Genomic DNA, 20,547 nt, shown 5'->3' with positions numbered 1-20,547 from the left:
CAAAATTGCTTTTTTTTCCCCTTTTTGAGTAAAGAAAAACTATAACTACATTCGTTTTTGCTAGCTCCCTTCCATTTTGCATGTCCACTAACCCTTCTACAGAATGGATTTGCACCCTTCTAAAAACCTGTAAGTGGAATACATGTTATTTCCTTAATGGACGAATACTGATTTTGCGGAACGAAAGTGATAATATTACAGGATTCTTCTCTCAAGTCCATTAAATGAAACTCCAGGCTATATGGTCTGTAAATCACAGCAGATTATGCTACTAGGGTCCATATTCTTCCTTTTCTCTGACTCCCTTCTTTTTTTCCTACAAAGCAGCATGGAAAGGGGTGTCTTTCAATAACAGATTAGTTTTTCTTTTTGTTAATTTATTTGTATTAGTGTCCCCAGCAATAGGAAAACATAACCCTCCCAGATTATTTTCTAACACCTGCAAACAAAGATACATTAAAATATAGGGCCTTTCTGTCTGTAGCCACTCAAACCTGTGCTAATTTCTCTCTCTCACGATGCAGTAAATGAAAGCCTATAGTTCATAGTACTTTATAACAATTTAGTACAAAATTTCTTCCATTTAACAAAGCAATTACTTAACAGTAACTCATCGTGTCTCCAAAACTGAGGCATATAGCTGTACAAGAGCTAGCTTTGATTTGCTGCGGAGCTCTGGACAAAGCTCTTGTTTTAAGTGAATTTGCTCAGCTTTAACATTGCTTTAAAAATCTCCATGTAGACTAGACATGGATATAATACAAGGTTGCAATCTTTATGCAGTCAAATGTGTCACTAACAACATCTATATAAGATAACTCAAACTGCAAGACAAAAATCAAGATTTTTTTACTACATTTTTAATTGTATTTTAAATATTTTTCATGGGACCAGTACAAATAATTCCAGCCTGCAGTTTTGTTGTTAGGAGTGGAAATGTGGTATTAATGATACAGATTGAACAGTAATGACCTTTCCATCTCTATCCTTCTTTCCATCCAAACGCAGATAGCCAATGCAAATCAGCTGAAGAGAGAAGATATAGAAAACTTCCTGACTTAGTGTCTCTGCTCAACAGGTAATTAACAGGGAACTGCAGCCACCATGCAATTCTGGAACAGTAACCAAATAACAAAAATAAGATACTATGCATATAGAGAGACTTCTTTCTTTAAATTGACCCTTGTTGAATGCAAGTACTAAATCCATAACTTTTATGACTTCCTAAACAACTGAGAAAAGGCAAAACAATTTCTTGCAAAGATTATAAGTGAGTGTTAGGCAAGACTCATTTAAAAATAGTAGCATTAAAGGCTGGCTGGAGCTTAGAGTAGCAGAGACCAAAAAAAAAAACCCATCCAAGACAGTATTTTGTTTAAAATTACAAAATCTCTATAAAATGATTCAGAAATAGTGGGGTTTTTTAGCTCCTGTACATTAATTTAAATATGAAGCAACACCTCTACGTTTCATGCTAACTACCATTTCTTTTATTCTCAAAGTAATTTTAGTAGGTGGAGGGAGGGAGAGGCAAACCTTTTAAGCATTTCTAGACTGATGTGAGGGTGGAAAAAGAAGCTTGTAGGCTCTGATAGTGACTGCCCCTTGAAAACAATAATTAGCACAGCAGTTTCACCTGTCAAAAGGCACGAAATCCCAGTGTCACCAGTTTGATCAGCTCATTGATAGGATATGCAAAGACCTGTTCAGAAACACAGGAGCAGCAGTGATAGGGATCGGCATGTTTGTACTGTGTCAGTTTCAGGCAGTGAAAAATTAAGATGACTGTCAAATTTTATAAAGGAAAAATAAATCCCAGAACTTAAACAGAGTGAGTTGTAGTTCTAAGGATGATGTCTTAGCTAAGATTTGCCATTCACTTTTCTAAAAGAATAAACAAAATACAGGCTAAAAATAATGCATCAGCAAAAAAAAGGAGAAAAAAGCAGGACAAAAATCTTTCTAAACTGATCTCACTTGCCCTTTGGACATACAAAAAATTAGTAACTATGCAAAATGAATTTTCCTTTGAGTTCCTAATTCACCAAGTAAAACTAATATTTAAATATTCCAACACTTTTTTATATTTTTATTTACTTGCAGACACATTTGGAGTTTTACAGATCAGGAAAGTCACAGTTTCTGCCACTGCAAGTTTGTCACCTTTGCTAAAAAATAGCCTGTAGAGAGAATGCATATTTGCTCAGGTTGAAGGTCAAAACTTCAGGTTTGTTTGTGTCTTTTGCAGAAAAGCACATTTTTCCTAGTCAGCCACTTTCCATTGGAAGCTGTTCATTTGTAAAAAGATTGGCTAAAGACTGGAAGCTCTTTGTGCAGGGTTCATCGTTTGCTGTATTTTTATAGCATACTCAGCACACTAGAGACACGGCCTCCCAGGTTGTGGCTGATCATGGCTGGTGCAATACAATAAATATTTGGAAAATAAAAACAGGGTAGGAACAGGGTAAGGAGATTACAGAAAACAACCCTCCTGCCATCCTTCTGCAGACTCTGTGCACAGACAAACACACAGACATACACAAATAAAAGCTGATGCATAAAGCAATGTATTCCCAGTCTTTGGGAAAGCACCATCATCAATATTCTCACTTTGGGAAATGAACCCCTCAACAGCATCCTGTACCAGCAGCACCTACAAGCCTGTCATCTCTGCCTTTCAGGGGGAAGAAAAAAACCTTATCATAATTTTGGAGAAAGGACAGAGGTTTCCCAGGTTTTTTTCCATGGGTATGAATGAACAGGAACAAACATAATAGCAATTACCCTCCAACTGTAGCTGATTGTCTCACTCTAATCTGCTTTATCTTTTGATTTTGTTACAGCACTCACAACTAAGTGCAAAATTTAAAAGCCCACGGGCCCAGCTAGGCATAGATACCCATGCAGGCAGACTGTTGCTCTGATTATACCCAGCTAGCACTTTATGAATGCTTAAGAACTTTATGCTGTTTCTACCTGGCTAAAACTAGAGGAACTCATTCCTGAGTAATTCAAAACCATTTGTCATTTCTGTTTCCAGCTAAAAGAGAAACTCAGATGCAATTGTGGTAAGAAAAAGATGCTCAGGTGGTATTTTTTATCAAAAAGAAACATAAGCTAATTCCAGAAGCAAGCCGTTTAGGAGACAAAGGTCTTTTGCATCCATTCAGGTTAAGCAGTTAAACTACCAGGGACTTTCCTGACACAAACAAAATTTTAAAATCTCAAGAAAGCATGCTGGATATTTTCTAGTGATTTTCCATGTATCTCTGGGAAACACATCACTTATATATTTTGCTTATATTTAAAACTTTTACTTCCAAATATAAAAATTACAGATAGTGACAGAATTTAAGAGAAAAACATTAATTTAGAGAGATCTAATTATATTTCAATTTTTGTGTGAAAAATATCCACAGTCCTGATCTGTTCTCAGTCAGCTGGACTTTTGCCAATATATAATAAGATTAAAATATAAGATTAAAAGAAGTTTCAAAATATTTCTACAGTAACTGGCCTAAAGGTGAATTCTCATTTCTGTAGCTAGTACCTAAATACAAAATCTATGAACAATTAAATAGGAAAGTAAATTTTTCATTGTTTTACCCTTAAAAGAAAAAAAAAATTATTATTACTTCTGATATAGACTATTTCAATTACAGCACTTCATGCATTCCAACTCCAGTGCATTAATTGAAAAAGAAAGGTTATTCAGTTAAATTACAGAATCTCTGGAAATGTATGAAATCTTTCCAATGGAAATTTTAATTATTAAAGAACTCCAGATTGTAATTATTTTTAGCTAGTTGGAGAAGAAAATATTTTTAAATCTTCGTTTTTGAGAAGGTACAGTTATAATATTCCTACTATGTCTCTTGGTTTTGAAATGTGGCATATTATTCAGCCTGGGTCCTTTGATGTGTGTTTTTCCCTCAATCCATGCTCCAACAATTCTGTCATACAGAGAACTGAAAATTAAGTTATTCTCACCAGCAATACTCCCCCACAAAGAATCTATCAAACCATAGATATAAACCTCAGAACAATCCCTGCCAGGTTTCTCATGCAAATGCCGCAGAAAAACTTACAAGAGCACTTTAAGATATTGAGAACCCTTCAATACAACCCAGTATAATAACTTTTACTTGCTAATTTCTATGGGTCAGTTGCAAAGGAATAGACCTGTCAATCTTTTTCAGATGTAGCAGAATTTGTCTGTCTACAAACAGGGATGCTTTGTTGTTGCCATAGAGACTAATCCTCCACTTTCCTTCTGTTGACACAGCTAGTCACACTCTAAACTACCTGATCACACTTTTAATAGGCAGCTGACTCCAGTACCATAAAATGCTCAAATCAAGTTTGCAACACTTGACACATCTACTGTTGCTTTTTAAAATAATAATAATAATAATAATAATAATAATAATAGACACAAAATGATAATAAAGTGTTGAATAAGGAGAATTCTACCACTCATCTCAAAAAGTAGATTGTATAGAAATAGTGACTGTCTAACAATTAGTTTGCTCAAGTTCCAACTTAATTATATTATTCTAAGTTAATAAATTGTTATAATAGAGGAAATGTTATTTTAAACTTTCTTTTTTGTATCTTGGATATGAGTTTCCTTTAAGTATCGATTGATTAAACAAACAAAGTAGTATAACAATTACCCAGAAAATTGTCTCTGCTTCATTTCACAGAATTCAGTATATTATATCATTTTCTCATTTTCAAATTTTAAAACCTGACAAGAAAGCAAATATGGAGGTGACTCACACCCTGCAATAAAGCAATGTTCTGAGAAAGGCAATTTTCATTTGGGTGACTTGAAAATTTGTGATGTTTTAATAAATATTCTATGCTTAAAGCTGATTCAAAGTCTATTCATACCTTCTTGGTTTGCAAATCAAATAGTCAGAAGTGAACTTTTTTCTTTAAAAAAAAGAAAAAAGAAAAGAAAGAAAAAGAAAAGGGTCAAATACATTTTTTTTTGTCCGGGTTAGAATAATTTTACAAGAATTTTCTTTTATTATTCATTGCTTAAATAAAAGGTGAAAGGGACAAAAACAACAAAATGGAAGGACATTAATACATTAAATTAACTTTTGCTTCTAAAATGACAGAAAGTCTTAATTAAAGTTTTCGGGATGGCATTATTTTGATGTTTATTTTTTCTAAATTCTTTTGAACATTAGCAGTAAAATGGCTCTCCTTCCATTCTTCAAACTGTCTTTAACTGCCTTCAGTGTTAAATTGCTAATTCTCTTCCTCCTAATATAAAATGAAAATTCTAAAGGTAATTTTCCAAAGCTATTTTTTCCCTCCTTTAACATATATTATAAAAAGTTTGTTGTGACTCCTTCAATTAACAAGAAAAATTGATGGGTATCATTAATTACGTCAGTAGAAATCATAAATCATCACTGAGTGCTGCAATTAATTATTTTAAAGTCATGTGAAGACAAATGACAGGCAGAAGATAAATCCACAGACCCTTCAGATCAGAGTGAAATGGGAGAGAAAAAATGGAGAAGAAAAGATGCAAAAAAATCAGCAACAGTTTATGAATTAAAACACATGAATCATTTTCCCCTGTTTTAACAATGTTAATAGATTACAGCAAAACTAAAACACTAGTAGAAGTCAATGGTGTTTCCATTACAAACCTTAATTTTCAAGGGTTGTATATTTTTATGTTCACTATTTATAAACTGACTGAAAAAGATTCTCTTACCTGCTTAGCCTTTTTGCTTTCTATTTGTCTTTGTTTTGGAGAAGGGTGGCTAAAATGCCAGAAGGATCAAGCACCCTTTTTTAATGTATTTTACTGTCTTTGCTGCTGTAATGTTAGTGAACAATATGGTGTTTTAACCGACTTTTTTTCTGGTGGACAAATGACTAATGTGAATATGAAATAACAATTTTCTGTATATATATTAGTCATATTTGAATGATACAGCCTACTAATTTAACTCTATTCATCCTTTCTCTAACATTTGCACTAAGAAAAGTAGTTCACAAGATCCACAAACATGTAGAGGAACGATGTTAGTACTGCTTACCCTAAAACATGGGTTTTTCCTGAAAGCTCTGCCAAATAGATAGGCTTACAAAGCTCAGGGCTTTTGACAAAAGTTGCTATTCTTAAGATCCAAGTGTAGCTATTTGCATAGTATTGCTACCTGTGCAGATACACGGAGGCACACAACTATGGGCTAATACAGTCTCACAAATTCTTGTGGGAAGATAGTGTCTTGATGAAAAAACTGAACTTGTAATTTATTGTACAGCATAAGAAATTTCCAGAAAAACATGATGATTTAAAATCTGTACCAACTATCTTCATAGGGATATTTGCAAATACAATTATATATACCAATTCTCTATGTACCTATACATACCTCATGTCACTGCCATGCTCACACAGTTCTAAGTCCCTTTCTTAGCTGCAGTCTCACGGCTTAGACAAAGTACAAATACCCACAGTATTAGAAAGTTTTCAAGTTCAGAATTTAAACACGTTTTTTCCAGTTAATTAAACAGAGATAGTATAACGGTTTTCAGATCATCTACAAAATACCAAGGCATTCATACTTCTCATGTGCACTGAATGACACCTAGCCCTTTCCCAATATTTTTCCCACCATAGCCTATAAACAGGGAATGCCAGTAGGAACATCAGTGTACACAGATAACACAACTTAACATCCTCATTGAATCACCAGCTATGAAACAAGGAAAAGCTCTAATAAGGTACGAGCAGTTGTACTTTGTAGAGGAAAGGAACGCAATGCAGACTCAAAACTTGCTGTGCCTTTCACCTTAATACTTTAAGGGCATGTGAGCTTTGAGTTTGCAGAATTGATTTACAACAGTGAAGAAGCAATACTTGTTTTAGAGCATTACACAGGATGCCATGGGAAAGATCTGCAAAGAGGGAAAGTGAGTTCTGGGATCTTAAGCAACCCTCATGTCACAGGCACATGAATTTTACAATCTTTTGCCTTACGTAGTCCAGCTTCTGAAACAAAATAGTGCCTGTTATCACTGCCCATCTGTTACCTGCACAATTAGTGCCAGTGCTTTTAAATCCTTTATTTATTCTAAAATTCAGTTGTGCAATGTCGTGTTTAAAACATCAGCAGCCACTTAAATTTTATTCAGAAAAATGCTCCTACTTCAGCTACCAGTAACAGAGCTAAGCAGGAGACAAGAAAATGAACCATTGTCAAAAGGACCCTTATGAAAAGCTGTGTTTTCTGTTTGAGTTTCACGCCATTCAGAGCATTTGGCAATTTTTCTTGTCAACATCAACAATATTATGATTTTTTTGGACAACATTCATCATAAAAATACTGCTTTCTTAACTTATTATTGTGCACAGAGGCACAAAAATGGTACATACAAATGAAAGTGGAGACACATCTTGTCATTACTTTTCCCAAAGACATAGGGAGTCATAGCATTTCCCCTGACCTTAAAGAGACCCCTGCATTTAGAGTCCTTCTCTTCTTTTTTTGATAAGTCAGCTAACTATAATATCCGTGTGATAGCAAGTACACACTAAACTAAATCGTAAACAGGCCCAATAAGATCACTCATCAGTTTTGGGTGTCAGCAATAAATGTCCCTTTTTGACATTCAACTCACCTTGACTACTCCATTCCTTGAATAATTCCAAGAAAATCAATAGGGTTACCCACTGAGTAAACTGTATGTTAAACATGAAGTTAAATGGTGGGAAATTTGGTTCATATTTCAATTGGAAAACATGTCTTTGTTATATTCCTATCCCATATAACCTTGTCTGTTGTGGTTTCACTTCACTGAAGCAGCACAGGAAAATGTAGATGCAAAGTTCCCCATAAAGTCAGTCTTGCAAATGAAGGTCCAGTGCAACTCCAAAAAGTCTAACATGACCCTCAGCAGTCCAGTATGTAAACTTGTATTAAGACACTGATTTCAAAACTATTGAACCAGCAGACTAGTCCAAGTGAATTTTTATACCATAATTTAACAAGACAGCTACATCCTACTTGTAGGATGCTTTTGTAGACCACTAGTCTGGGAACCACTGTTTCTTAAAGCAGTGTAGGTAACATTTCACACATATGCAAAAACATATATATGCAAACTGTCCCTTTGCTCAATCCTTTGCGCAAAGTAAAAAAATAGTGTCTTTTTTTGCTACAGGGGATTTAAAAGTCCAAGTGTAAATAATGCAATGATTCTATTTTTATAAGGAAATGTAGTCCATTAGAAAGGTCTAATAAAAAAAACCCTGATGATCAGAATCTTTCTACAATGTACTTTGGAAACAGTTCCTCAAACATAATCATTTACTGGAATATATCTTGTTTTCTTTTCCTTAACTTTTGCTCTACATTGGTAAAGATGACCTATTACAGATCAATTTTCCACTGTTTCCAACACTTTGTCTTCCTGGTTGCACATTGCATGTTCTCCTTATGCAACTCTCCACTTGCAACAAGAGAAAGGATTTCAAGATCAAAGAATATTGATCTTCATTCCAAAGTCAATGCCACATATCCTAATGTGTGCATCAAGCAATGCAAGTTAATTTACAGTCTTGCACATGAGGCCATGCAGGACAAGCCTCTCTATCAGAGCTGCTGTTCAGAAACGAGGAACTCCAGCAGGCCAAATCCAGCTTAACAAAACTGCCAGATCAACTACTGATGCATGATGGAAAAACTGAGCCATCAAAGAAGAATATAAATGCAAAATTTACATTCCTTCACTGTATTTCAGTTCCAGTTTTCCCCCTACCAATTTTTTTACAGACACTGCACTGCGGAACATAACCTATTTTTCTAAGTTCTGCATGCCTTGCTTGGTCTTAAAATGACTACCATGAACAATTCTAATTGTTGTGGAGACTCTAAAGTCTTTATTAATTAAATTTAAGGACCTGTGAGGCAACCTTCTAAAACTGATTTCACCGTACTCTTCACATTTCTTCAGCCACACTTTGCATATCACAGTGGCCCTCGATCGTCCTACAGATTCTCAACTATATGATGCTGATTTATCTTTATTTACTTCTGCCCTGCTGTAAAGAATAACTGGCATTGATTAAAATGTGTTGCTTCTGTAAAAATGCAGTAGCAGCCAGTGATTTTCCGCCCCCCCCCCCCCCCCCCCCCCGACAAAGCTGGAGAAGCTGTCAAAGACAGCTCCTTGCCTCCAGAATTCTGTATAGGGAAAGGGAGACTGAAGAGGGAAGGAGTGCATGAAGGGTTTTTTGTTGTTGTTCTTTTGGTTCTTCATACTTTCAAAAGACAGAGATTTTGTTCACAAAAAGATTAAAAAGCTATACCCTGCTGCTTATAAATCTTAAGATGTATTTTGTCTATTCTCCCAAAGAGCCTGCTTTTGTCACTCTTACTCCTCCTGAGCAATATTTTATATCACTATTAGAGCAGTATTTTCTCTGTGTTAATAAATGGCAGAACAGAATAGGTTTCTTTTTATTAACTGCCTTTAGAAGTCTGCTCCTCTAAAATGTATTTTTAAATGTAGAATTATTCAGCTTTTGTCACAATACTCTCCCCTTCAAAAATAAATCAAAATGGTTGATATATAAAAGTTCAAGATAGGTGAGATTTCAAAGGCTAATCCCTGGGAAAAATAAAACAGAATATCAAGAAACCAGTTACCTGATTCTGCTAGTTCTTGAACTGGGAAGATTAATACAAAGGACTTGTGTGATGATGAAGTCTGGAAAGTTACTTAAATGTTTTTCAAACCTACTTTAGACCTGGCTATGAATATGCTATGAATCCATTGTTCAAGAAAGATATTCTTTCTGACAAAATAAGTGAAATCTGTCTCAATTGACAGCTATGATAAAAAGTTCTCCTTGGCATCTGTGGGACCAGGATTTTTCTATAGGGGTCTACCCTACTTCTTACTTGCTGTCAGTTCAAGAAACTATTGGCCTTATAGCTAGTTGCTTTGGCATGAAATGGAGTGGTATTTACTCCTGCTGAGGATCCTCAGTAGTCATATTTGGTTGGGTGTGAAGAAGCTGCTCACCTACGCTACAAACCCTTTTCGTAAGATAACTAAGTACTTTTGTCTGTCTATAGAATCATAGAATCATAGAATCGTTAAGGTTGGAAAAGACCCTTAAGATCATCGAGTCCAACCATTAACCTAGCACTGCCAAGTCCACCACTAAATAGTGTCCTCAAGCACCACGTCTACCCGTCTTTTAAATACCTCCAGGGATGGAAACGCAACCACTTCCCTGGGCAGCCTGTTCCAGTGCCTGACGACCCTTTCGGTGAAGAAGTTTTTCCTAATATCCAACCTAAACTGCCCCTGGCGCAGCTTGAGGCCGTTTCCTCTTGTCCTATCGCTTGTTACTAGGGAGAAGAGACCAACCCCCACCTCACTACAACCTCCTTTCAGGTAGTTGTAGAGAGCAATAAGGTCTCCCCTCAGCCTCCTCTTCTCCAGGCTAAACAACCCCAGTTCCCTCAACCGCTCCTCATAAGACTTGTGCTCTAGACCCTTCACCAACTTTGTTGCCCTTCTCTGGACACGCTCCAGCACCTCGATGTCCTTCTTGTAGTGAGGGGCCCAAAACTGAACACAGTACTTGAGGTGTGGCCTCACCAGTGCCGAGTACAGGGGCACTATCACCTCCCTAATCCTGCTGGCCACACTATTCCTGATACAAGCCAGGATGCTGTTGACCTTCTTGGCCACCTGAGCACACTGTTGGCTCATGTTCAGGCAGCTGTCAACCAACACCCCCAGGTCCTTTTCTGCCAGGCAGCTCTCCAGCCACTCCTCCCCAAGCCTGTAGCGTTGCATGGGGTTGTTGTGACCCAAGTGCAGGACCCAGCACTTACCTTGTTGCATCTCATACAGTTGGCCTCGGCCCAATGATCCAGACTGTCCAGGTCCCTCTGTAGGGCCTTCCTACCCTCCAGCAGATTGACATTTCCACCCAACTTGGTGTCATCTGCAAACTGACTGAGGGTGCACTCAATCCCCTCATCCAGATCATCAATGAACATATGGAACAGGACCGAGCCCAACACTGAGCCCTGGGGAACACCACTCATGACAGGCTGCCAACTAGATTTGACTCCATTCACCACCACTCTCTGGGATCAGCCGTCCAATCAATTTTTAACCCAGCACAGAGTGCACTTATTCTAGCCATGAGCAGCCAGCTTCTCCAGGAGAATGCTGTGGGAATTTGGGTGTGATATCATGAGCATGAATTAAAGTCATTTCATCAATGTGGTAAAATGTATAATTTTCCTACTACATGGGCAAGAGTGAGGCTGAAGTTTAAGCTAGTAAACTAACTGAAGATGAAGATTAAAGAAGGATAACATTGATGAGTTAAAGAAATACTTCAGATGTAAGAGATGTTCTTTCACACTGTAAAACTTCTAATGTAGATTACAGCATAATCTCAAATTATTAGGACTAGAGGCTGCACCTCGAGTACTGTGTTCAGTTTTGGGCTCCTCACTGCAAGAAGGACATTGAGGTGCTGGAGCGTGTCCAGAGAAGTGCAATGAAGCTGGTGAGGGGTCTAGAGCACAAGTCTTATGAGGAGCGGCTGAGGGAGCTGGTGTTGTTTAGCCTGGAGAAAAGGAGGCTGAGGGGAAACCTTATCACTCTCTACAACTACCTGAAAGGAGGTTGTAGTGAGGTGGGGGTCGGTCTCTTCTCCCTAGTAACAAGTGATAGGACAAGAGGAAATGGCCTCAGGTTGCACCAGGGGAGGTTTAGATTGGATATTAGAAAAAACTCCTTCACTGAAAGGGTCGTCAGGCACTGGAAGATGCTGCCCAGGGAAGTGGTTGAGTTTCCATCCCTGGAGATATTTAAAAGACAGATGTAATGCTTAGGGACATGGTTTAGTGGTGGACTTGGCAATGCTAGGTTAACAGTTGGACTTGATGATGTTAAAGGTCTTTTCCAACCTAAACCATTCTATGATTCTACGATTCTATACAGGCACACCACTTACTGAAGTTGCCTATTTTTGTGGCATGTGTCACATTTGAAGCACACCTGACTTTATAGGGTGGACACTTTTAGAAGTGTGTCTTCTCCGTAAAAAATATAGGTTGCCTAAGGACTCCTGGACCACAACCGTGTCTGGCTACTAATAATTAACAGATTAATTTGCAGCACGTAAGCATCTGAGAAGGTAAATGCTTTTATGGACCTTCTATAAGGGAGATTCTCCGTCTCTTTTCACCCACTCACTGGGGTTGGCTGATAGTCTCAAAATCTTAATCTTATTTCTCTGTGACTAGACAGCTTTCCTGATTAACAGTTTATCATCTGAGAAAATACCACTATTATCACCCCTCCAGCTGACAGAAATAATGTTTGGGAAAGTGAACGTGGTTTTATTTTCCAGAAAAAAGACAGAATTTTTTATCTTGTTATTTTTGCCTCTGGTGAATTAATAAATTCTTTTACTGCTGTTTTTGGAGATTTATATTAACTTGGACATAAAAAGTAGAGCTCTGATTGGCATGAAGACAATCTTTAACTGTATTTCTCCTGATTGTAGTAAACTTCCAGATTACTTTATCTGCCCTTATTACTTGTAACTCTGTAGAAATATACATGTATGTACAAACATTAACAGCTTTACAGCAGAGAAGCAAGGATTAAAAAGGCTTTATTCTTTTAACCTTTCCATCATTATCCACCAGCATGGTATGTGCTCCTGTACTACACGAAAAAGAACATCCTCTGCCTCATCCCCATTTAGATTATGGTAGCATTCATTGTGTTTGCCTAGACATGTATTAAATAAACATATTCTTTCTGTTTATTATTTCTTTATGTATAATTAACACTGTAACTGAAAAAAGCTATTCCAGAAAGTTTGGTAGACAGCACATCCATACAATTACATGCAAAGTATTTGCTGCATAGCTGAAGATCACTTTGGACAACGAATAGCCGTTACACACAAGCTTAATAAACAGGCAGGTCAAGAAAGGTATGAGAACAATGTCCACGCTGTGAAACTCCCTTTGGGTACATAAAGAACAGCATTATACATCTGGAGAGAAGCCACTTCGAGGTAGAGAGTTTAGCTTTTATTAGCTGAGAGCCACTAAGTAGTTTTGGGTGTATCTATTACATTTTTGTCAGCACTGGAGTAAAGGTAAAACGGCCTTAGTGCAAGGACTAAGTTGGACTCCAGCCTTTTTTTGTTTTCTAAATGTGTCAACAAGAAAAGAAGTATATCTGCAAGACAAAGAACAGAGACCCAAACCAAAATGAAATGTTTGTGCTACAATTCCATAGAATAGTTGAAGTCCTTCCTGCTGGTGGGAAAAAATACTTGCATACTTTCTCCCCAGCAATGGGTCTCCCTTTTAGCTTTTTAAAATAAACCTGTACAGCAGGATGTTTGCTACTCAGCTGAAATGTCTCTGACTTAGGAGCAAGGACTGAGAAGCACAATGAAACTGCGTCATACAAATTCTCCATAAAGTCCTAAAGTAGCACACTGCTGAATTAAAGGAGTGTCGACTGGTACTCTTCTCCAGAAATTTTCTATCCTTTCTGCTCTTAAGGTTTCTTATAAGTTTCCAAAACAAATTTTAGTAGTAGTAGTAGTAGTAGTATATTATTAGTATTATTGTTGTTATGTCTCTATGTCTATGTTCAATGTCTCTGTTTTCTGAGAAATAAATCAACATTTCTGTATGGATGGAACTAGACCATGGATTTTCCTTTTTGCTCCATTTTTAATCTTTTGGGGATTTTGTAGCTGAAAATGTTATTTACATGATCTTGTGGACCATTTCCTTCAGTCTTTCAATATTGTTTTTTAAAAATCGTATTCACATGCGTGGAGTCTTATGTATCTAAAGTATACTCCACAGACTGGATACTGATATCCAGCCAAAAAGCTACAAGGGTTACACTCATAATTTACACAGCTAGGAATCTGCAGGCAGAACATAAACCCATCAAGACCCTGGTGATGAAAACAATTGTGAAAAGTGATGCAGTACCACTGGCTTTCAATACAAGAAAATCTTTTGAACTGGGAAAAAACCTCAATGCTAGACTTGCTTATATGGACCATTATTTGTGGTGAGCTTTCCCAAAAGCATTGCACATAGTATAAAGCCTGCTTTTAAAAAATGCAATTATTTTTGGAGCTAAACTCAGAACTCTTTAGGTTTTAAAAAAGGAATTAAATTCAGGCAAGTTTTTGGAACACAGTTTCAGGCAAGAATGGTCATCTGCTTGTAGACAGACAGTGATGCTGTTGCAGCTGCTGCTATTCATTATACTGTATTTCACGTTTTCTTCACTGTCAACCTTTTATGCATTGAATCAACAGCACTAGGGAAGGACTTATTCACTACAGAAGCACGTTTCTGAGCTGCTCTGGGCTTATAGCTATGCACGTGAGAGCAGAATCTGCCCTAATATGAAACATAAGGGAATTTACTGAAAGAATGTTTCTGTTTATCCTTCTCATGATTTTATTTCTTCCATTTCCTCACTTATCAAATGAAGTAACAACTTTCTTCCACAACATTGGTAGAGAGTTAATTCCCAGGATTCCCACTTTGATACTTCCAAGTTCCCAGGAACTCACATTCCTGCCAAGAGCAAAACCATTTAGTAAATCTCTAAGAGCTTTTGTAAATAGGATGCCATCCAGCAGATTAATCAGATTTTCAAAACAAATACCTGAGAGGTTTGGTAAACAAGAGTTATAATAAAGCAGAGTGTTAAAATACATATATATATATATATATATATATACACACACACATATATATGTATTTATATATATATATATAAATGCTTGCATTACAGGCAGGAAACAATTCATAACTGGGATGACTGCATTATTAGTCACAGCACTGTGACCTCTCACCCCAAGTGATAAAGTACACAGGTCAGAATTGACAATACATACTCATGGCTGATCATGGCTGCCAGTTATTGATCCGAGGAGGGGAAAAAAAAGAAAACTTTGCAGGAAAAACATTGCTCTGAATTACAAACACGCATTCTCTTGAGACTCAGCAACTCTCTGGGTTTCTCCCACTGGAGCTGGAAAGCAAGAAGTGAGTTCAGCCAGTATTTAATATCAAGTGAATGTGGTGTTTAATCAATACTATTCTGCTTTTGTTCCACGATGTGGAAAGCAGTGTCTATTCATTCAGTAAAGGTTAATGCCAAGGGTCAAGTGATTTCACACTCTCTGTAGGATCCACAACATTTCAGTAGTTCAGATGCCTTGGACAATGATGACTCAGTTGGACTGATTTATTGCCACTCTAAGGCCCTGCTTAATACTAAAGTGCTATCTTATGATAATACCTCAGAAAATAGCACTGATAAAAGAGGAGGCAATAATTACCTACATTTTGAAGTAATGTCTTCATTTCCAACATCCTATAAAGATGTAAGGTCCATTTAAAATGATCTGCTCCTTGTATTAGCAAGTCAGTTAAATCAGATATTATCAGTGTTCTCTGGTTTATGAAATGCTATCTATGCAAAAGAAATCTGGCGGATGTATTAAGAAAAATGCAAATTGCAAGCAAATGTAATACAGTACATCATTTAACATACATTTTAAAGAATAACTTATTTCCTTGTCTACTTGCCCAAATAAAGAAATACTGTTCTAAGACAGATTAATAAGACAAAAATGGAGGAAATTGTCAGACAATGTAGAATAAAAATATAACAATCACAGACACTCTATGTTCTAATCAGGCTTTAATATGTGAGACCACATAACTAACAGTATTTACAATTGCTTTTTTTTTTTTTCCTTTAAAATTTCTAGCTTAAGGGTAGATATGCAAAAAGGGGAAGGCTATATACTCCCCTTCAATATGATACACTGAAAATGACATTAGGTGAGGTCATTGTCTAAATCAGAATGCATTTGACTTTGTCAGGGGTTCTAATTTTGAACATGTTAGGATCCCTGATTATTATTCAGCAATGTCTTATTCAAGATGTGTTTTATATAATGAAAGAAGTTCAGATGTCACCAGGAAAATAGTGTGAGAAGAATTAATTGGAAGGCTTATCAGAGAAAAGTCATTTAGAATCCAGCTCTACCTAATATATCATTGAATGATGAATATACCAATCAATTAACGAAATAAAATAAATTCTGCAAATTTGACTGAAGACATCCTATTATTATAAGTGGGAGGATATTTGGAACAGTTAATTACTCCTTATTTTAGGTTCTAAGTATGCAAAAATCCTTTATGTGAATTTTCAGCATCCGTCTCTCTCCCAATTACAGATATTTAGAAATTTCTTCTGACTTGTTTTAAATGACAATGTCATATTTTCTATAACACTACGGCAGATATAGAAGAAAGGCATTTTAATGTGAAGTAAAGGAAAAAATCCTGTGTTCCTACATCTGTAAGATACCGTGTTGTCTTACAAAAAAAGAGTAATCAGTGCAAAAAGAGACAAAATGTTCAGCATTGTATTTCTTGAGAGATGGACTTGTTATTATGAAAGAAATCTACATTGTAAGGCAACCAGTTTACTGTCTTTGATGTAATAAATTGTTACTGATATTGTGAAATATTTAGTGAGTGAATTTCTCTTTCCATTCTTTGACTACTCTTTGAACAGGAAATGTCAAAAATATTGCTAAAGATTATGAATGATGGTGAAATAGTACTATTCAAGGCCAAAACCAAAAAAGCCAAGACTCTCTGCTTAATTTTATAGATTTAAAAAACTCTAAACAGTTTACGATTCCAGACAACAGATTCATACTATTTGAAATCTGTTGATTTCTTCCTCTCCCAAAAACATTTCAAAGTCACAGTCTGAAATATAAAACCCCACCACCTTTCTAGTTAAAATTTCATACAGAAATTTAGGTGTCGGTAACTAACGTACTTCAGAGATACCTAAGACCATCTCGTAAGACGTCTGGAACAAAAACAAAAATTTTGCCTACTTCAAGCTGATGGAAGTTAAAAAAATAAAATCCTTTGTATTAGGAAGGGAAGTATGCCTTTTTACTTGAACAATACACTTTCTTTAGTTTATTTAAAAACAGAATGCCTTGGATGATCTCAGTTTACAATAACAAAGACTTTGTCACACTAAATCAGTCCACTGCACCATTAAGTTCAGAATCTTGCCTGCAGCTCCAGAAAGCACCCAATGTATCAGACAACAGGAATATCCAAGGAAAAAGACATATTCTTTCTGATCGCATTGAGTATGGGTACCTGCCTTGAAGCAGGATCTTTATTAATCCCATTTTTTTCTGCACAAATCAGTATTAGAGATTATTTGCTGATAGAGCTTCACAAGTTAGGATTCAGCAAACTTATATAGAGGAGTGTAGAAAACACAGTCCATCTTAACACTAATTAATTTTGCATTGACTACATACAGGCCCAAAGCATCCGTTACACGTAGTTTCACTGTGAACAGGAATAGCTATATATCAGCAGTATCCCAAGATTGTAATAAAGAACAAGAATGTTCTCAGTACTTAGTGGAATAAACAGCCATGAAAGCTGAAAATTGCAAAATTGGACCAAAAGGTGTTCCTAGATAATTTAGCATTACTGTATGATCTAATGATTCAAATGTTTCAGCTTTAATCTAATGGCTGGACTGCATATTACCTCTTTCTGTTTTGCACACTGCAGTGGAATTCTACTATAGTGGGTACTTTGAAAATGGAGTACTGAAAAAGAATAAGTAGTAGAGAGAAGAGAACGGTTATTCAGAGCAACATCACTGTAATACCTAATAGGATACCAAGAATAAAAAAAAAAAAAAAGAAAAAAAAAAAGCTTGCCTAAAATTAGGCTTCTAAATCCATACTTAAGCAATTAAATAAAAGGCCTAGTTACGAAGACTGCTAAGCAGCCAGGAGCTCCCATTATAGTGGGTGTCATCCTACTGCAGTGAGGGCAGTGAACTAGCTGGCTCCTGAAAAATGTGGCTGAGTATCCAGGCTAATTATGCAAAATACTTGCTTTGTGACAGAGTGCAACATCAGTGAGATTTATACAGGCAAATTTAGCTGCCTTTTATATACTGAGTGGTACAGACTGAATTTGGATCTCCGTTCATGTACAAGTTATGTGTGATATGAATGGACACGTGAATCAATCATGAATAAAGTGTTTATTACAACTCTGTTACTTAGTTTTGGTTTATACTTCTGTCTACTGTTTTGTTACATTTTTATCTTTTTTTTTGTTTGTTTAATCTGCAGGTATGTATGACTTTGGGGTTTAGCAGGCTCGCAGTTGAGTTTTGACTGTGTAAAATTATTAGAGTGCAGAAGAAATTAAAATATTAAAAATAAAATGTTTTCCAAATATTAAAAAATAATAAAACAAAATTATTTAAAAATTTAATTATTAGAAAACAAAAGTACTGATTTCATTTTACTAGGCCACTTGCCAAAGATAGTCAAAATAATGAAAAAGTTAATCTTGCTGTTATTAAAAATAACACATTGTTTGAGATAGTTCAGTTTGAGATAAGCTATTTGTGAAACAGCAGTTTACCTAGTGGTACTAAATACATGAATAATCAAAAAATACCCATGGTAATCTGAATTCTACTCCAATAGCTAGCTGGCATTTCTCTGCAGCTCACTGATAGTAAAAGGACCCTGCCTAGGCTGAGGTCTCTTATGGTAGAGAACTTCCTGCAGGACTGAAACCCTGATTTGTAGAAAATCTAAACAAAATATCCTTGCTAAAATGAGGATATCACCAAACCTTGAGATGCAATCTTTCCTTCTGGAATTGTTTCTGTGCCTTCACTGAGATGTGCAATGGATTTCATGCACTCAGGTACAAACCAGCGAGAATGCATACGTGCATCTGAAATCTCTTAAAAATTTCTATCTGAAGTCTCCAACAGTTAAAGGTTGTTTTCCACTGACCTAGAAGATTAAACAGCTATTGCCAGCGTGTTGAACAAGGCTGGCATCCTAACTGAACCCACAGAGTGACTTTGGAAAGACAAGACACTTACTTTATGCTCCCAGCTGCACAAGACTAAAGTAAATGTGGCTTTTCATATCACTGTGCATTGTGACGGACACCATACCAAACTGAAATAAATAAACAAGCTTTCAGAAATTACTCAGACGATATCACGCTATGGTCGGTTTAGTCAGAAGAATTAAAACCAAAACAGTTCACCAAGCCTAAAAAATTCAGAAGGATGTCAAACAATGTATGTTTCTTACCTTCTCATTTTCTTTCTTTCAAGCATTTCTTCAAGCAGTTATTTATGCTGGAAGTGCAGGTCATCACGAGGGAGACTCTAGGAGAAAAATATTTCCCTTTACTTTCAAGTCTAATGAAAAATCCCATCTTTCCTGAAAACACTCATACCATTTGTAAAGTGCCATTATTCTCTGCACTGTGTTTGCTCTCCACAATGTCTCTAAAACAGGAAATTAAATCCATCATTATGGACCCGTAAGCCAAATCCCCACCATTACTCATAGTTACAATATGATGCCTCTCAAGAAAATACCGAGGAGTAGCTACACCTTGCAACTCCAGTCTGCACAGCTCTTGCTCAGCTCCCTGTAATTTGACTTGCTGTCCTCCCTCCATCCTTCCAGGCTTGGCAAAACATCCCTTGAGGGCAAGGTTCCCGCTGCTGTCCTCTCTCTGCTGTACATTGTGATACACAGGGCCTACCTGAGAGCACAGCATTCTGAATCCTGACCCCAGGCATACTCAACAGCCTTGCAAATTTTCCACACCTATGAAGCAGACAGGAGAGAATATGTCAAGGCAGCTGTTTTACTGTGCAGCATTAGTCTGTTTTTAATCTCTTCGCTTCAGTTGCTGAACTGAAATGTTATATAAATATGTCATTCTTTATGACAAAAGCCAAATAAATGCTAATACTATCATTAAAAAGAAACTTGTGTCTGGGGCGTAATGGGGAGATCAAATGACAGAGGCAGTAGCTTTTGCTCAAGGAAAGCAAATGTAAGCATTCTTCATCTTAAAAGAGTGATGCCACTGCAGCACATCAGTTGGGTTACATTGATCTGGGTGCTACGTAGCACAAATACTCCAAACCAGGTCTCCATCTGCTGTCATTAAGCACAGAAACACTGAACTGTGATCCCCAGACTGAAACAATATGCTGGCTAGCTGCTGTGATAAACCTCGTGTTACTGTTGGAGACCGGGCTTGACTGACCATGTTCTGCAAAGAAGCCTCTAATTGGCTCTCAGACATGAGATATGTTGGTACAACCTCTTTGGTACAAAGTCCATAGTTTTCCAGGAAATACCATTTATACCGGTAATATACATACCTTTCCTATGAATGAGGCCTTGCCACTTCATTTCTTGAGCATGATTATCAAATAACACATACTTAAACTAGGTGACAAGAGAAACCAGAGCTCTCTTTGAGTCAATCAAAGACAGTATGTTTTGTTTAGCTTGGAAAAAGAAGTCTTTAATCTTTACATGCACATTATTTGTTCTGC

Source organism: Platalea leucorodia, assembly GCF_965183815.1.
Source record: "Platalea leucorodia genome assembly, chromosome: Z".
Taxonomy (NCBI): domain Eukaryota; kingdom Metazoa; phylum Chordata; class Aves; order Pelecaniformes; family Threskiornithidae; genus Platalea; species Platalea leucorodia.
Note: the sequence above shows the minus strand (reverse complement) of the source record.